The 18,974-nt window shown below is 39.0% G+C and overlaps 1 pseudogene across 1 annotated transcript; it reads right to left on the bottom strand.

The window, feature by feature from the left end:
* Positions 1-1,614: 1,614 nt before the first annotated feature.
* Positions 1,615-2,708, bottom strand: LOC309796577 (Y-box-binding protein 1-like; annotated as a pseudogene). Its single transcript has one exon. The product of its transcript is annotated as a Y-box-binding protein 1-like (transcript).
* Positions 2,709-18,974: the final 16,266 nt, after the last annotated feature.

Below are 18,974 nucleotides of genomic sequence, written 5' to 3'. Positions count from 1 at the left end.
TGTTTGCTATGGTGAAAAGAAGCAATACATATATCCAATAAAGGATTTCCTTCCAAAATATATAATGAACTTCTTCAAATCAATTTAATAAAAGACTGATAATCTGACTTGAACAGGTTCTTCCATATAGATGATTCCAAATCTCCAATAAACATATTAACATGTAGTCAGCATCAATTAGTCATCAGAGGAATGTTAATTAAAATCAGATTGAGAAACTATTAAATGATCATAATAATGGTTAAAATTTTAAAAGCAGATAGTACCAAGTTTTGGTTAGGATGTAAAACAAGCTGATTTCCTACATACTCCTGGTAGGAGAATAAACTGTTAGATTCACTTTGGAAAAGCATTTGGCAATAGCTAATATAGTTGACTAATATGTAAACTCAATAGCCCAGGACTTCCCTTTCTTTCCTAGTGTGTTCATTCTCATTGCTGTGCAGTTTCCATTCTTTGACTGTACTAAAGCTTATGTATTCATTCTACTGTATGTATATAAATGTATATAAAGTTTAAAACCAAGGAGAACTAATTCGTGATGCTTAAGGTCAAGATAGTGGTCATTCTTGGGTGACTGTGCTTCAGTGCTGCTGAAAATATTATACTTCTTGGCCTGAATGATGGTTATCCATATATTCACTTTGAGAAAGTTCATCTAACTGTACACTTATGATTTATGCATCAATAAAATATTGTACATTATATATTGTATTTAAATATTAAGAGAAATTTTAAAATAACAAAAATATGGTCTTTCCAGATTAAAATGTTCATATTATTCTTATTCTATTGATCTTACTATACATGCTTTTACTGTTAGAGTTGGATTTGTTGAATGTTCATTATTTTCTAGATTTATCAATTTAAATAGGATTTGACTTTCCCATTAGACAGTAAAACCTTGAGCACTAGACTATTTCTAATCTTCATATCCACTCATGGATCTCTCCTTAAACAAAAGATACAGTGCTGCTAAAACCTTAGGTCATTGCTCTTGTATCTCCATTTCTTGTGTGAAGGATACACACACACACACATTCGTGTATGTGTGTGCTAGGTTGAAAATGGTATTTATTTTTAACTTCCTGATATTATCTCCTAATTACCTTAAACTTCCATAATTATGTTTTCATTATTAAGACTTTTTTTGCATCGTGCTGGTTTTTTTAAATTTTTTAAATTTAATTTTTAAGATCTTTATTAATAGGTGCTTGCAGTTTGACTTTTTTGAAAAAAATCAAGCTATAAACTTTTATTACAAATTTAAAATGAGGCTCTTGAAAATCTCAAACTTTTGGCTTCCCTGGTGGTGCAGTGGTTGAGAGTCCGCCTGCTGATGCAGGGGACACGGGTTCATGCCCCGGTCCGGGAGTATCCCACATGCCGCGGAGCGGCTGGGCCCGTGAGCCATGGCCACTGAGCCTGCGCGTCTGGAGCCTGTGCTCTGCAACGGGAGAGGCCACAACAGTGAGAGGCCCACGTACCGAAAAAAAAAAAAATCTCAAACTTGACCAGATATTAAACAATTTAAAAACCTTTAAAAGTGTATTGAGAAAAACAAGGCTTTAAAAAAAAAATGTTTTTCATTACCAAAAAGAGACGTTTTTAGGTAAAAATAATAAAAACCCCATGCTGCATAGATAACGCAGATAGTTCTGGTTATCTGGTCAACAGGCAAAAAGCAAGCACTTAAGGTCTTCGGCTCCAATCTTTTGTTCATTTCTTATTCATATTCATTTCTTCTTGTTGGATGACTAAACCGGATGATGGTAGAGATGATAAGTGGGCATTTACTCAGCCCTGCCCTGCTCAGCCTCGTAGCAGATGAATTCTCAGCTGGTGGATAGGCTGCTTTTGTCTCTTTGCCATCTCGTGGTTTAGGGTTTTCTGGGCATCTGTGTCCGTAATTGAAGTTGCGGCGGTACAGACGTTGAGGCGGCTGCTGACCTTGGGTCTCATCTCCTTGATTTGTCTCATCTTCTTCATTGCCATCCTCTCTGGGCTGTCTTTGGCCAGGAGGGCCCCTGTGGTATCATGGTCTATAACTCCGATACATATTCTGTCTCACTGGTCTACCTTGTTCCCCTGCACCCTGGTTGTCAGCACCCTCCAACCTGCACAGGAGGGTTGGAATACAGTGGTCGTCGCCCATAGGGTCTCCGCATGTAATAAGGTGGGAACTTTCGCCTGAGGTAGGGCCTGGCCTTCGGGAGCACTCTCCGATCCCTTATCCTTTTCCCCACTCTCACTATTCTGGTAATTCTGCTGGTGGTTGCGTGGAAGACCCCTGCGATGTGGAGAGTGTCTATAATGGTTACGGTCTGGTGCACATGCACCGCCTTGCGCTGGAACTCCACCAGGGCCTGTAACATTTGCTGTCTCCGCGTCCTTTTCTCCTTCAACAACATCGAACTCCACAGTCTTTCTGTCTCCTACGCTGCGAAGGTACTTCCTGGGCTTCTTCTTCTTTATGGCGGTCTGGTGTACAAATACATCTTCCTTGGTGTCATTCCTCTTAATGAAACCATATCCGTTTCTTACGTTGAACCGTTTTACTGTTCCGAAAACTTTCGTTGCGCTGACCTTTTTGTCGCCGCCGGCAGGCACCGCCAACGTGAGGTTGCACCGCTGCCCCTCAGACCCGGCTCGGGGTCTGCAGCGCTGAGGGCGGGGGTGGCGGGCGGCTGCTGGGTCTCGCTGCTCATGGCTGCGGTGATGGTGACTGGGGCCGGCGGCTGGCAGCTGCGGCTCCTCCAGGGCTGGGATGGTCACAAGGCCAGCTGCGGCGGTGGGGCTGCTCAGCGCCTCGCTGGGGTCCTGCTCTTCAAATTTAAATGAAACAGTTGTCACTACATTGTCATGCAAAGACTCGCGATTTGCCCTAATGAACCATTTTCACATCTTTGCCAGTAAGGTTCTAGATATAATTTAGATTCTGCCAATGAGATGTACCAGAAAGAGACTTAGAAAGCAGAAGAGTGAAAGAAGTCGTTTGTCCTTATTACAGGAGGCAACAAGTGTTGATATTGGGTTCACCAGACATGACTAATTGTCACAGTCAGCCAGAGTCCTTCCCTCCCTGTAAGTCACATATGATAGAGCTGCAGGGAAAGTGTGACATTTTCACTTGTTTCCTACATTGTCTTTACCAAAATTGCCGTAGTGAATCTGAAAGCTGCTGGTGCTCCACAACTGATTTACAAGCCTTGCAATGCTTTTAAGCACTTAATAATACTTTGTATTAAATCCCTTTTCAGAAGAAATACCTAGAATGATTTTTATATCCCACATCATGTTGATAAAGTCTCAATATTATAATGTTTGACGAAATAACTACTTTTAACAAACATAACTAATCCAATTACATTTTCTTAGGTGAATTCTTCAATTCAGCAAGTACATGTGCTTTTATTGTTTTTTAAAGTTCTTTTTTACCCTTGCATCAACTTATGTTAGGGCACATATCAATTACCAACAATTATTCATTGGCCATCTACAGGCATGCCTCTGAGATACTATGAGTTTGGTTCCAGATCACTACAATAAAGCAAATATTGCAATAAAGTGAGTCAAACAAATTTTTGGCTCCCAATGCATATAAAAGTTATGCTTACACTATACTATAGTCTATAAAATATGTAATAGCATTATGTGTAAAAAAAACAATGTACATACCTTAATTAAAAAGTAATGCTAGGGGGAGGGATAAATTAGGAGTTTGGGATTAAAATATACACACTACTATATATAAAATAGATAACCAACAAAGACCTACTGTATAGCACAGGGAACTCTGCTCAATATTCTTTAATAATCTATAAGGGAAAAGAATCTGAAAAAGATTAGATATAGGTATATGTATAACTGAATCACTTTGCTATACACTTGAAGCTAACACAACATTGTAAATCAACTATACTTCAATAAAAAAATAATAATGCCGTTGGAAAAATGGTGCCAACAGACTTGCTTGATGCAGGGTTGCCACAAACCTTCATTAAGTAAAAAACACTGTCTATGAAGAGTGATAAAGCAAAGTGCATTAAAACAAGGTATGCCTGTACTATCTTCTGAACACTGTGCTATGTCCTGGTGTTATAAGAATGTTGTGTAACATGCTTTATGCTTACAATTTTATATTAGAAACTGTAATCCTTGGTCTTTGGCAACCAAGGCCAAAAGTGTCTTTTGTAATAAAGACACTTGGATTAAGTAAAAGATTGTCTTATTTTATCCCACACCATAATTTGTCATAAGACTTGATTGCACTATAAACTTTACCGTTTACTTAATAAACATAATGTCCTTCTATGTACACAAATCTACATTTGTTTACAGGGTTACAAAGATGAATACAATATGGTGCATTTCCCAATGTGCTCACAATCTAGTAGTGAGGGCAGGCATAGTTATGACAAATTATAATGAGTTTAGGTTATGATGAACTCAACATAGAAGTAAAAAAAAATACTACAATAGCATAAGCAAAGGGTTTTATTCTGCCTCAAGTGTTGAATAAACCTTGCCATATGAATAGAAATGTTGTCTGCCCCTAATTTGAATTCGATCAAGGCTGAAGAGGAAGAAGGACATTTTGGACAAACAGAACAGCTAGAAAATGATATAAATGCATCAAAATAAACTATTAGGTAATCAAAAATATTTCATGATATTGGTGTATACATTGCATGCTATCAGGATGAGTTTGAATTTTATTCTCTAAGCAATCAAGAGCCAACAGAAGAGAGCTAGCAGTGGAGAACATGATCAAAGTTGGATTTAGAGAGAATTTCAGTGGTACTGGGAATTCTGGAATAGAGGGGAGAATAATAGGTGTCCTGAACATACCAATGTCCTTCTTTTGCTTTGTCTTTAATGCCTATTTTGCAAAGGTGACTTGCCTCATCGGCATAACTGCTGTAGTGTAACTGCCTGATATTAAGCTTTTTGATTGTAACATAAGTGTCTGATATTAAGCTTTTGATTGCCGAGGCATCCATTTCAAAGACATCCATCTCGAATAAACATTGCCAGCTGTATGACACAGCTCAGCTAAGTAAAAAACCAGGCTGCCCCATACATGAGGTTTCCCTTTTAGAAAACCCTGAGTAACCTAGGTTTACTGAGGGTGACCTTGCTTTTTCCTTCCTGTGCTCTAATTCCCACTCTTATGCTTTAGATTCTCTAATAAAGAGTGAACCTGTGAGGGCTTAGGCACCCCTCTTTTGGACCGTGATAAGGGCAGAGCCCCAGGTTGGCGCTCTCTCTCTCTCTCCTTCTTTCTCTGCTCATGACTTTGCTGTGTAGCCCTTGGGTGTGCCACGTACCCTCCAGGACCTGTGAGTAATAGATCTTTTTTTTTCCCGCCAAGTTCCTTGATGGATTTTTGCTGATGTGCATCTTGCAGTCATATAAGAACCACAAGGGCCTGTCCAGCCACAACACTGGCTTTGGTTGGGAAAGTATCTGTGGGCCCAGGTGAGTACATTAGAAATTCCTAGCCAATAGTATCACTATTGGTAGGCTGAGAGTGACACAAAACAATTGGCTTATAACAAAAATGAGGTACTTAACAACTGAAGTTCCTCAGACAAGGGTCCAAAGCCAGTCTTTCAAAAATAATATTTTTTTGAATTGTGCTATGTATAATGATAAATATTAATGTATGACTTTATGAGCTCATACATGGTTAGTTACCTTAATTTATTATAGTTTCAGTTTTTTGTTTTTTTCAAAAAAGCAAGCCCATAATTTGTATAATTGGTCTAAATTCTATCCATTGTACACTTTGTCTAATGATACCATTGATCAATTTACTCTTTTTGAATAAATTCGTCCTATTATTGAATCCCCAATAAGCAGTAAGAACTGAGGAATCTTTCAACCTGAAGTGGAGCATTAGAGATAGGGTCTCAAACCTAAAGTAGTTTATGACAGACCATTTTAAATTTAAGAAAAGCAATGTAAAAGTGTATACACTATCATCTAGTCCAGTAAAAGCTAGCTCATTACCTACATTTCGCCAATTTTTCAAGGACAAATATAACTTCTCTGATTTTTTTTTCCTCATTATTCTTTCTTTTGCTCTCTCTTTTGTCGTTGAACACATTTTGCTGGAGCCCAAGGGACAAAAAGTGCATTTTAAAGTCAAATATATAAGCTGTAATTAGGCTCAGGACCTGATTTTTTTTTAGTGAAAAAATTGAGGTCACATTATAGTTCAGATTTGTCCTTATGGATAAAGATGTTAAGATCACATCTTACTAAGTCTTGTGCTTCTTTTGGTTGCATTCAAGAAACAAACAAAAACTTCAATTATTTAATCATTATATCTTTTTCTTAGTGGAGTAATGGAATCATCATATTATTTCTGTTTTTATTATTCATCTTCCTGTGCTCTATTATTACTGATAGAATGACAAGGTTAAAAATAATGCCTTTTGTTCAATACTTCTGAGTATATTTGAATGCCATACTTTTGAACCAAACTAAACATTATTCTTAACATTTATTATATTTCAAAACCAGGAAAGATACTCATAGGGAAATATTTAAAGAGTTCTACTTTCTCAAATTCCCCTTGGATTGACTAGTGAATAAAAAACCATGTTCTTGACTCACTGGGTTTTAATTCACCATCGGAGTTATCTCCAGAGAACTGGATTTCTACATCTAGGGAGACCCTTCTTGCTTGTCATTCTTAATTGAGAGCAGCAGCCCAAGTAACACAACAGTACAAAGACCATCAGTAAAAATGTCACATCAAAATGAATTAAAGTAAATGGATTTGCTAGCTATCAGTGTGTCTGTCAGGACATTACCAATCTTGACTCTCACATATCATATGTATGAACTGTTTATCATGGTTGATTTTTCTTGCTGCAGTGTGTATACTAACAATTATAGCAATTGCCTACACAATGTAAAATCAGTTGGCATAAAGCTATAATAAAAATTGTGTGATACTACTGCAAGTATGAGCATACAGATTAATTGAACAAAACAGCAATTATAGAAGGACAAAGAGAAGTTAGTTATTTAGGATATGACAAATAGAGCATATCAAATTGGAATGAAGAAGAGTTACTATTCAGTCAAGTATCTTAGGATAAATAGTGATTTAGGAAACACATATATAATTTCTATAACTACATCTATATGTTTTTTACTTCAATAGATACTATATGGACTAAAGCAGTGGTTTAAAGCCAGGAGATATATGTCAGAATAATTTTTTCAGCTCTCTCAAAATATACATCACAGCTGGTTCACTTGAAAAAAATGGGACAAACTAAACTATCAAAACTAGAAGATGTTATTTATTGGTACATCAAATCAAAAGACTATTAATGGAAGAGATATAAGGATAACATCTAATTTTATTGACATGAAAACATCATAATATAATATTGAGAAAATTGACCAGGATACAGAATTGCATGCATAGTATGCCAGGGGTGGGGAGTAAAAGAGAGAGGAAGATTGGAGAAAATACACCACAAAACAATAATGATTATCCCTGGATATTGGAATTAAAATAGATTTTTCCTATTTTATTTACTCTGTTACCTTTGCTTATCTGTATTTTCAAATTTTTCTTCCCTTAGCACATATTACTTTTACATTAATAATATTATCAAAGTTAGAAAAAAGACTGAGTTATATATATTATATATAATAAGTATATATAAATAATGCATTATATATTATATATAATTTATAATTTCTGTATTATATATTATAGTTTATATTCTGTATTATACATGATAATTTCTATATTATATTATATAACTGATATCTTATAATTTCTGTATTGTATGTAATATATATAATTTCTATAACCAGTTCTATTTCACCTAACAATTATTATTATTATTATTATTATTATTTACTTTAACATTCATTTAATCAAACTAAAGGAAACACATATATTAAGAGAGTTTCACTAAGAGTAGTAGAGTAGGTAGGCTCACAGTTTCTCTCTAACGTCAATAGCTCTTTGTCTTCACAGAAATGATGGGCAGGGCGGGGGGTGGTGTCGATGGATCCTAAACCAGGAGAACAGGTTGCCACGTTAACAGCCCAAATGAATTCTTGAGGAGTTTGGGGGGCTTCAAAATTTGTCCTCTTCATATGCTCATGTAAACAATCTCAAGTATTAGGAGCTACAGTTCAACAAAGCCTCTGACAGAATTGGTTACAAGAGATGGGCAAGCCTGGTTGGTCCCAGAGAAGGAGCTGGCATCTGGACCAAGCTGGTCGTCCCTGACCCCAGGAAAGAGCTGCTCAGTTCTCTGAGCTTCTCTGCAGGGGCAAACGCCCCCCTTGGTGGAGGTACAGGAAGTTACAGGCCACATATATGGGGAAAACCACATCTTGGTTTTCCAGGTTCATTATCTCTAGCTCTTTATTCTGTCTCAGGGAAAGCATCTGGTATTCTGTGTCCTTCCTGAAAACGGCTCTCCCATCCATGTCCAAGGAAAACAGGCGCAGGTGGAACACGACCTTTCTCTGCCCGAGTAGGCTGACCCCGAGGCTGTGGGACTTTTTCCGTGCACTGCACCGGAAAATGATGTGCTGGTTGGCGTAGCACAGCACCAGGTTCCAGCTGAATTTGAAGCCTTCCCACCGCCAGCTGCACAGCTTGTCCCTGTGGAGCTGGCTCCCGCACCGCATGCTTCTCCCCCGGGGGTCGGACACGTAGATGCCCACGGGCCGGACAGTTCTGGTCTGCTCAGCCCGGAGGGGTGCAAGCCAATGCTCACTGTACAAGGGACACAACCAAGAGGGAGGGATCATCACATCCTGGTGGATGACGTGTGCTGACATCGGGTCGCACATTATGTAGGCAAGCCGCAGCTGCTGGAACACTGGCACGAAGGCTCTGCCCTGCTCGGTCTCCAGGAAAGGGGTGCCCTCCGAATCCCTCCTGGACCTGGCAAACCATGAGTTGGTGTCAGGCAATAGGGCACTGCGCGGGCCCCTCCATGTTGGCTGCAGCTGCAAGAACATCCACATTTTCAGCATGGTATACACGTTCATCTCCACCCCCATCACAAAGAGCCGTGAAGAGGCAACGACCTCTTTCATGAGATCCAGGCTGACTTCTCGCAATAGCCCCTCACTACACAGGGTCATCATGTTGTCCAGCAGCCACTGAAGACACCTGGTCCTGATGGTCTGGAGTCTGTAGCTTTCAGCAGAGTGGTAGTAGCTGCACACGTTCTGGGCAATGACAGTCTCCTTCATGACCTCCCCGCACCGCTGAATCACCTCGTCCAGCTGCAACATGCTGGCTGTGGCCAGGATGGTGATGACTCGACTGGGTGGGATGAGGATGGAGCCTCGGTACAGGGAACCTAAAGCCTCGTGCAGTGCCTCGCGATCCATGTTTTTTAAGGAACCTCCATACTGTTCTCCATAGTGGCTGTACCAATTCACATTCCCACCAGCAGTGCAAGAGTGTTCCCTTTTCTCCACACCCTCTCCAGCATTTATTGTTTCTAGATTTCTTGATGATGGCCATTCTGACTGGTGTGAGATGATATCACATTGTAGTTTTGATTTGCATTTCTTTAATGATTAATGATGTTGAGCATTCTTTCATGTGTTTGTTGGCAGTCTGTATATCTTCTTTGGAGAAATGTCTATTTAAGTCTTCTGCCCATTTTTGGATTTGGTTGTTTGTTTTTTTGCTATTGAGCTGCATGAGCTGCTTATAAATTTTGGAGATTAATCCTTTGTCAGTTGCTTCATTTGCAAATATTTTCTCCCTTCCTGAGGGTTGTCTTTTGGTCTTGTTTAAGGTTTCCTTTGCTGTGCAAAAGCTTTGAAGTTTCATTAGGTCCCATTTGTTTATCTTTGTTTTTATTTCCATTTCTCTAGGAGGTGGGTCCAAAAGGATCTTGCTGTGATTTATGTCATAGAGTGTTCTGCCTATGTTTTCCTCTAAGAGTTTGATAGTTTCTGGCCTTACATTTAGGTCTTTAATCCATTTTGAGCTTATTTTTGTGTATGGTGTTAGGGAGTGTTCTAATCTCATACTTTTACATGTACCTGTCCAGTTTTCCCAGCACCACTTATTGAAGAGGCTGTCCTTGCTCCACTGTATATTCCTGCCTCCTTTATCAAAGGTAAGGTGACCATATGTGCATGGGTTTATCTCTGGGCTTTCTATCCTGTTCCATTGATCTATATTTCTGTTTATGTGCCAGTACCATACTGTCTTGATTACTGTAGCTTTGTAGTATAGTCTGAAGTCAGGGAACCTGATTCCTTCAGCTCCATTTTTTGTCCTCAAGATTCCTTTTGCCATTCGTGGTCTTTTGTTTTTCGAAACAAATTTTGAAATTTTTTGTTCTGTTTCTGTGAAAAATGCCAGTGGTAGTTTGATAGGGATTGCATTGAATCTGTAGATTGCTTTGGGTAGTAGAGTCATTTTCACAATATTGATTCTTCCAGTCCAGGAACATGGTATATCTCTCCATCTATTTGTATCACCTTTAATTTCTTTCATCAGTGTCTTATAATTTTCTGCATACAGGTCTTTTGTCTCCTTAGGTAGGTTTATTCCTAGATACTTTATTCTTTTTGTTGCAATGGTAAATGGGAGTGTTTTCTTGATTTCACTTTCAGATTTTTCATCACTAGTGTACAGGAATGCCAGAGATTTCTGTGCATTACTTTTGTATCCTGCTACTTTACCAAATTCATTGATTAGCTCTAGTAGTTTTCTGGTAGTATCTTTAGGATTCTCTATGTATAGTACCATGTCATCTGCAAACAGTGACAGCTTTACTTCTTCTTTTCCGATTTTGATTCCTTTTATTTCCTTTTCTTCTCTGATTCCTGTGGCTAAAACTTCCAAAACTGTGTTTAATAACAGTGGTGAGAATGGGCAGCTTTGTCTTGTTCCTGATCTTAGTGGAAATGGTTTCAGTTTTTCACCATTGAGGACAATGTTGGCTGTGGGTTTGTCATATATGGCCTTTATTATGTTGAGGAAAGTTCCCTCTATGCCTACTTTCTGCAGGGATTTTATCATAAATGGGTGTTGAATTTTGTCAAAAGCTTTCTCTGCATCTATTGAGATGATCATATGGTTTTTCTCCTTCAATTTGTTAATAGGCTGTATCACATTGATTGATTTGCGTATATTGAAGAATCCTTGCATTCCTGGGATAAACCCCACTTGATCATGGTGTATGATCCTTTTAATGTGCTGTTGGATTCTGTTTGCTAGTATTGTGTTGAGGATTTTTGCATCTATGTTCATCAGTGATATTAGCCTGTAGTTTTCTTTCTTTGTGACATCCTTGTCTGGTTTTGGTATCAAGGTGATTGTGGCCTCATAGAGTGAGTTTGGGAGTGTTCCTCCCTCTGCTATATTTTGGAAGAGTTTGAGAAGGATAGATGTTAGCTCTTCTCTAAATGTTTGATAGAATTCGCCTGTGAAGCCATCTGGTCCTGGGCTTTTCTTTGTTGGAAGATTTTTAATCACAGTTTCAATTTCAGTGCTTGTGATTCGTCTGTTTATATTTTCTGTTTCTTCCTGGTTCAGTCTTGGAAGGTTATACTTTTCTAAGAATTTGTCCATTTCTTCCATGTTGTCCATTTTATTGGCATAGAGTTGCTTGTAGTAATCTCTTATGATCTTTCGTATTTCTGCAGTGTCAGTTGTTACTTCTCCTTTTTCATTTTTAATTCTATTGATTTGAGTCTTCTCCCTTTTTTTCTTGATGAGTCTGTGTAATGGTTTATCAATTTTGTTTATCTTCTCAAAGAACCAGTTTTTAGTTTTATTGATCTTTGCTATCATTTCCTTCATTTCTTTTCCATTTATTTCTGATCTGATCTTTATGATTTCTTTCCATCTGCTAAAGTTGGGGTTTTTTTTTTTCTTCTTTCTCTAATTGCTTTATGTGCAGGGTCAGGTTGTTTACTCGAGATGTTTCCTGTTTCTTAAGGTGGGATTGTATTGCTATAAACTTCCCCCTTAGAACTGCTTTTGCTGCGTCCCATAGGTTTTGGGTCGTCGTGTCTCCATTGTCATTTGTTTCTAGGTATTTTTTTATTTCCTCTTTGATTTCTTCCGTGATCTCTTGGTTATTGAGTAGTGTATTGTTTAGCCTCCATGTGTTTGTATTTTTTACAGATCTTTTCCTGTAATTGATATCTAGTCTCATAGCATTGTGGTCGGAAAATATACTTGATACAATTTCAATTTTCTTAAATATATCAAGGCTTGATTTGTGTCCCAAGATATGATCTGTCCTGGAGAATGTTCCATGAGCACTTGAGAAAAATGTGTATTCTGTTGTTTTCGGATGGAATGTCCTATAAATATCAATTAGGTCCATCGTGTTTAATGTATCATGTAAAGCTTGTGTTTCCTTATTTATTTTCATTTTGGATGATCTGTTCATTGGTGAAAGTGGAGTGTTGAAGTCCCCTACTATGAGTGTGTTACTGTCGATTTCCCCTTTTATGGCTGTTAGCATTTGCCTTATGTATTGAGGTGCTCCTATGTTGGGTGCATAAATATTTACAATTGTTATATCTTCTTCTTGGATCCATCCCTTGATCATTATGTAGTGTCCTTCTTTGTCTCTTCTAATAGTGTTTATTTTAAAGTCTATTTTGTCTGATATGAGAATTGCTACTCCAGCTTTCTTTTGATTTCCATTTGCATGGAATATCTTTTTCCACCCCCTTACTTTCAGGTCTGAAGTGGGTGTCTTGTAGACAGCATATATATGGGTCTTGTTTTTGTATCCATTCAGCCAATCTGTGTCTTGTGGTGGGAGCATTTAGTCTATTTACATTTAAGGTAATTATTGATATGTATGTTCCTATTCCCATTTTCTTAATTGTTTTGGGTTCGTTATTGTAGGTATTTTCCTTCTCTTGTGTTTCTTGCCTAGAGAAGTTCTTTTAGCATTTGTTGTATAGCTGGTTTGGTGGTGCTGAACTCTCTCAGCTTTTGCTTGTCTGTAACGGTTTTAATTTCTCCATCAAATCTGAATGGCATCCTTGCTGGGTAGAGTAATCTTGGTTGTAGGTTTTTCTCCTTCATCACTTTAAATATGTCCTGCCACTCCCTTCTGGCTTGTAGAATTTCTGCTGAAAGATCAGCTGTTAACCTGACGGGGATTCCCTTGTGTGTTATTTGTTGTTTTTCCCTTGCTGCTTTTAATATGTTTTCTTTGTGTTTAATTTTTGACAGTTTTGTTTTGTTTTGTTTTGTTGTTTTGTTTTTTTGTTTTTTTGTTTTTTGTTTTGTGGTACACGGGCCTCTCACCGTTGTGGCCTCTCCCATTGTGGAGCACAGGCTCCGGATGCACAGGCTCAGTGGCCGTGGCTCACAGGCCCAGACACTCCGTGGCATGTGGGATCTTCCCGGACCAGGGTACGAACCTGTGTCTCCTGCACCGGCAGGCGGACTCTCAACCACTGCGCCACCAGGGAAGCCCTGACAGTTTGATTAATATGTGTCTTGGCATATTTCTCCTTGGATTTATTCTGTATGGGACTCTGTGCCTCCTGGACGTGATTAACTATTTCCTTTCCCATATTAGGGAAGTTTTCAACTACAAGCTCTTCAAATATTTTCTCAGTCCCTTTCTTTTTCTCTTCTTATTCTGGAACCCCTATAATTCGAATGTTGGTGTGTTTAATGTTGTCCCAGAGGTCTCTGAGACTGTCCTCTGTTCTTTTCATTCTTTTTTCTTTATTCTGCTCTGCAGCAGTTATTTCCACTATTTTATCTTCCACCTCACTTATCCGTTCTTCTGCCTCAGTTATTCTGCTATTGATCCCATCTGGAGTATTTTTAATTCCATTTATTGCATTGCTCATCATTGCTTGATTCATCTTTAGTTCTTCTAGGTCCTTGTTAACTTTTTCTTGCATTTTGTCTATTCTATTTCCAAGATTTTGTATCATCTTTACTCTCATTATTCTGAATTCTTTTTCATGTAGACTGCCTATTTCCTCTTCATTTGTTAGGTCTGGTGGGTTTTTATCTTGCTCCTTCTCCTGCTGTGTGTTTTTCTGTCTTCTCATTTTGCTTATGTTACTGTGTTTGGGGTCTCCTTTTTGCAGGCTGCAGGTTTGTAGTTCCCGTTGTTTTTGGTGTCTGTCTCCAGTGGCTAAGGTTGTTTCAATGGGTTGTGTAGGCTTCCTGTTGGAGGGGACTGGTGCCTTTGTTCTGGTGGATGAGGCTCGATATTTTCTTTGTGGTGGACAGGTCCACGTCTGGTGGTGTGTTTTGGGGTCTCTGTGGCCTAATTATGATTTTAGGCAGCCTCTCTGCTAATGGGTGGCGTTGTGTTCCTGTCTTGCTAGTTGTTTTGCATAGGGTGTCCAGCACTGTAGCTTGCTGGTCGTTGACTGAAGCTGGGTGCTGGTGTTGAGATGGAGGTCTCTGGGAGATTTTTGCCGTTTGATATTATGTGGAGCTGGGAGGTCTCTTGTGGACCAGTGTCCTGAAGTTGGCTCTCCCACCTCAGAGGCACAGCACTGACTCCTGGCTGCAGCACCAAGAGCCTTTCATCCACCCGGCTCAGAGTAAAAGGGAGAAAAAGTAGAAAGAAAGAATTAGTAGAAGTAGAAAGACAGAAAGAAATAAGGAAAGAAAGAAAGGAGGGAGGGAGGAAAGAGGGAAGGTAGGAAAAAAGAAGGAGAGAAGATAAAGTATGATAACATATAATAGAGTTATTAAAATAAAAAAATAATTATTAAAAAAATTTTAAAAAGAAACAAAAAAAAAACACACAAAAAATGGACGGATAGAACCCTGGGACAAATGGTGGAAGTAAAGCTATACAGACAAAATCTCACACAGAAGCATACACATACACATTCACAAAAAGAGGAAAAGGGGAAAAAATCATAAATCTTGCTCTCAAAGTCCACCTCCTCAATTTGGGATGATTCATTATAAAAAGAGTAAAAGGAGAAAAAAATCATAAATCTTGTTCTCAAAGTCCACCTCCTCAATTTGGGATGATTTGTTGTCTATTTATGTATTCCACAGATGCAGGGTACATCAAGTTGATTGTGGAGCTTTAATCCGCTGCTTCTGAGACTGCTGCGAGAGATTTCCCTTTCTCTTCTTTATTCTCACAGCTCCTGGGTCTCAGCTTTGGATTTGGCCCCGCCTTTGCATGTAGGTCGCCGGAGGGTGTCTGTTCTTTGCTCAGACCGGATGGGGTTAAAGGAGCAGCTGCTTTGGGGACTCTGGCTCACTCAGGCCGGGAGGAGGTAGGGGTACGGAGTGCAGGGCGAGCCTGCAGCTGCAGAGGCTGGCGTGACGTTGCACCAGCCCGAGGCATGCCATGCACTCTCCTGGGGAAGCCATCCCTGTATCCCGGGACCCCAGCAGTGGTGGGCTGCACAGGCTCCTCGGAAGGGGGGTGTGGACAGTGACCTGCGCTCGCACACAGGCCTCTTGTCGGCAGCAGCAGCAGCCCCAGCATCCCATGCCCGTCTCTGGGGTCCAAGCTTTTAGCTGCAGTTCGTGCCCGTCTCTGGAGCTCCTTTAAGCAATGCTCTTAATCCCCTCTCCTCGCGCGCACCAGGAAACAAAGAGGGAAGAAAAAGTCTCTTGACTCTTCGGCAGGTCCAGACTTTTTTCCGGACTCCCTCCCGGCTATCCATGGTGCACTAACCCCTTCAGGCTGTGTTCACGCCGCCAACCCCAGTCCTCTCCCTGTGCTCCGACCAAAACCCGAAACCCGAGCCTCAGTTCCCAGCCCTGCCCACCCCGGCGGCCGAGCAGACAAGCCTCTCGGGCTGGTGAGTGCCCGTCGGCACCAATCCTCTGTGCGGGAATCTCTCCGCTTTGCCCTCCGCACCCCTGTGGCTGCACTCTCCTCCATGGCTCTGAAGCTTCCCCCCTCCACCACCCGCAGTCTCTGCCTGCTAAGGGGCTTCCTAGTGTATGGAAACCTTTGCTCCTACACGGCTCCCTCCCACTGGTGCAGGTCCCGTCCCTATCCTTTTGTCTCTGTTTATTCTTTTTTCTGTTGCCCTACCTAGGTACGTGGGGAGTTTCTTGCCTTTTGGGGGGTCTGAGGTCTTCTGCCAGCGTTCAGTATGTGTTCTGTAGGAGTTGTTCCACGTGTAGATGAATTTCTGGTGTATCTGTGGGGAGGAAGGTGATCTCCGTGTCTTACTCTTCCGTCATCTTCCGAGATATCTATCCTAACATAATTATTTTTACTTACCTTTCTTTTTACTGTGTCACCATGATATAAATACAACCTGTTGAAAAGTGAAAATTGAAAAATCCAGTCAACTGTGTCTCTTTTCCACACATTTCCTTCTGTGAACAGAATTAACTGAAAGATTGGATGACTTATAGAAATAATGATATAATACATTGAACAGTAAATGAAAAATATATCTGTCAAACTATAATCATCATAGTATTTTAGAATTGCAAAAAACTTTAGAAATCAGATAATATAATTCTGTCTTCCTGGAAATGAGATAAGTGAGTAATCAGTAGTTTTTTTAAAACATAATGTGGATATTGAACATGTATTTCTCAGAAGACTGCATAGGAAAAAAATGGAAGCAACGACAATGAAAGCATACAAATTAAGAAGCAAAACGATGAAACACCAGTTACAATGTTCTGGTAATTCTTTCCAGGACTGTGTAATTTTGGATTAAACTAAATTGTCCCTTTAGAGAAGAGGTAAAAATCAGACCTAAGGAATTGTTGTTTTCAAAAGGAAAGGCTGATCATCTTGTTCTCCATGGCTTCTCCTAATTCTTAAACTCTTATAAAAATTTCTGAACCTCATAGAAAAATTCTCTTCATTAGTAGGGTGGTCAGCTTTCCAACAAATTAAATCCTCAAGTAATGCACCTGTAACAAAGGCAATGGGAAAAAAGATACACAACTTCCAAAATCTTGTTACAATTGGAAGACTGTAGCCCACAAAATAGAAAGGAGCACATTTGTGTGAGGCAATAGATTGAAATTTCAATCAGGCAATAGATTGAAAGCAGAATCACCATGATGATACCAAAGGCATGCAGAAATAGAATATACAGTACAACCAATATAAAAATTTTTGTTGTTATAAAACTATTGTCTATTACTCCCAAAATTGTTTGCATCCATTTTAGTAACCAATATGTATGATTATTTTAAAAATTTACTTATACCTGATTTATATTCTCACTAGAACTTCTTCCATATTATAACTTCTCCATTATTTTGTTTCCTCTCTCAGTAAATAGATTTATGTCTTTAATTAATTTTTATTTTCAAGATAAGTAGATAGCTTATTTTCAAATTCCTTACAGATTCAGGCTTGATTTCTGCTGTCTTCATTCATTAAAACAACTTGGTTGGTAGAACTGTTTGTGTTCCACATTTTATCTGCTGAGATTCTCGGAATATTTCTTTCTTTACGTCTTGAACAGAATGTTGCCAAAGAATAAATCTGAGGACAGCTTGATTCTTATGTTTTTCTGTTTGTATGAAGCAACTTGCTTTTCAGGTCTCAGTTCATAAACAATTATTTTGTAAATATTTGAAATATTTTATTTTGCCAGGATGTGTCCGTATTTGGGCTATTTTCCTTTGAGTCCATGGGTGTATGGTGATTGTGTGGGCATACATACCCACATACCTGTGTAAAATTTCTCAAATAAACATATCTTTTCCAAAGACATTAACAATATTTTTGAAATTGGTTTTTTAAAACAGTATGAAGAAGAAAAAAATAACCTTATATTCTTTTATTCCCACAACGTATAGTTAAATTCATCATATTATAGATTATTGATTTCTGGCTTTTTTAGGTTTATATTTTGAAATTATAGTATAATATATGATTGCCTTGTAATAAGAAATAAACAAATATTTGAGGTGACTAAAGCTAATGTCCCATTCAATCATTTAATAGTATATTCAACAGTATTTATGGAGCCACAAATTGTTCTTGCTATACATCAGTAGTTGGGCTACCTTAGTATAAAAAGAGAGAAAATATCACTGCTCTTGCAGAGCTTGTATTATAGTGATCACAAAAACATAAATCAAATACATAAGTAAATTGAAACATATATTAGATGGTAATTAGTACTGTATTAATGAAGACATTCCAAAGAAACAGAACCAATAGGATGTGTGTGTGTGTGTATCGTAGAACATGTATGTTTACTTTTGTTGCTGGTGGTGGTGTCATTCTTGACACGTATCTGATGCCTTTACCACATCTTTGGCTAACCTTGAAGGACAAGAAAGACAATTAAGTTATCACAAGGGAAAGAAGCTTGTTTTATTTCTCTTAGAGTAGTCAGATGCAATTTGTATCACTGACAGCAAAGGCATGATGCCACCATCTCAGCGCTTTGCAAGGGCAACACTTTGTAAGAGGGAAGCACAGCTATGCCACCCACTGCAAGACAAATGACTAGGGGAGAGAGAGAGAGAGAGAGAGAGAGAGAGAGAGAGAGAAGGAGGGAGGGAGGGAGAGAGAGAGACAGAAAGAAAGAAAGAAAGAAAGGGAGAAAGGAGGGAGGGAGGGAGAGAGAGAAAGAAAGAAAGAAAGAAAGAAAGAAAGAAAGAAAGAAAGAGAAAGGAAAGAAAGAGAATTTGTCTCTTAAGATTATGGAGTCTGGCAAGTCCAAAATGTGCAGAGTGGGGCTGGCATGCTGGAGACCCATGGGAGAGTTGATACTACAGTTTAAGTATGAGGGTCATCAGTTGGCAGAGTTCTCTCTTATTTGAGGGAGGTCAGATTTTTATTCTATTCATGCCTTTAAATGATGGGGTGAGTCTGATCCACATTCTGGAGGGCAATCAGAAGTAGTGCTATGTGGAATACCATGAGGGTAGATAAGGCATTCTGTAAGCCCAAGGATGGTAGTTTTGGCAGAAGCATTGTGTGCAGGGAGGGCATATCCATATTCAGAGTAGGTGTCTTTTCCATAACAATAAAATACTG

Source organism: Mesoplodon mirus (genome assembly GCF_964341445.2).
Source record: "Mesoplodon mirus genome assembly, chromosome: X".
Classification (NCBI taxonomy): Eukaryota; Metazoa; Chordata; class Mammalia; order Artiodactyla; family Ziphiidae; genus Mesoplodon; species Mesoplodon mirus.
This window is presented reverse-complemented; position numbering and strand designations above follow the sequence as displayed.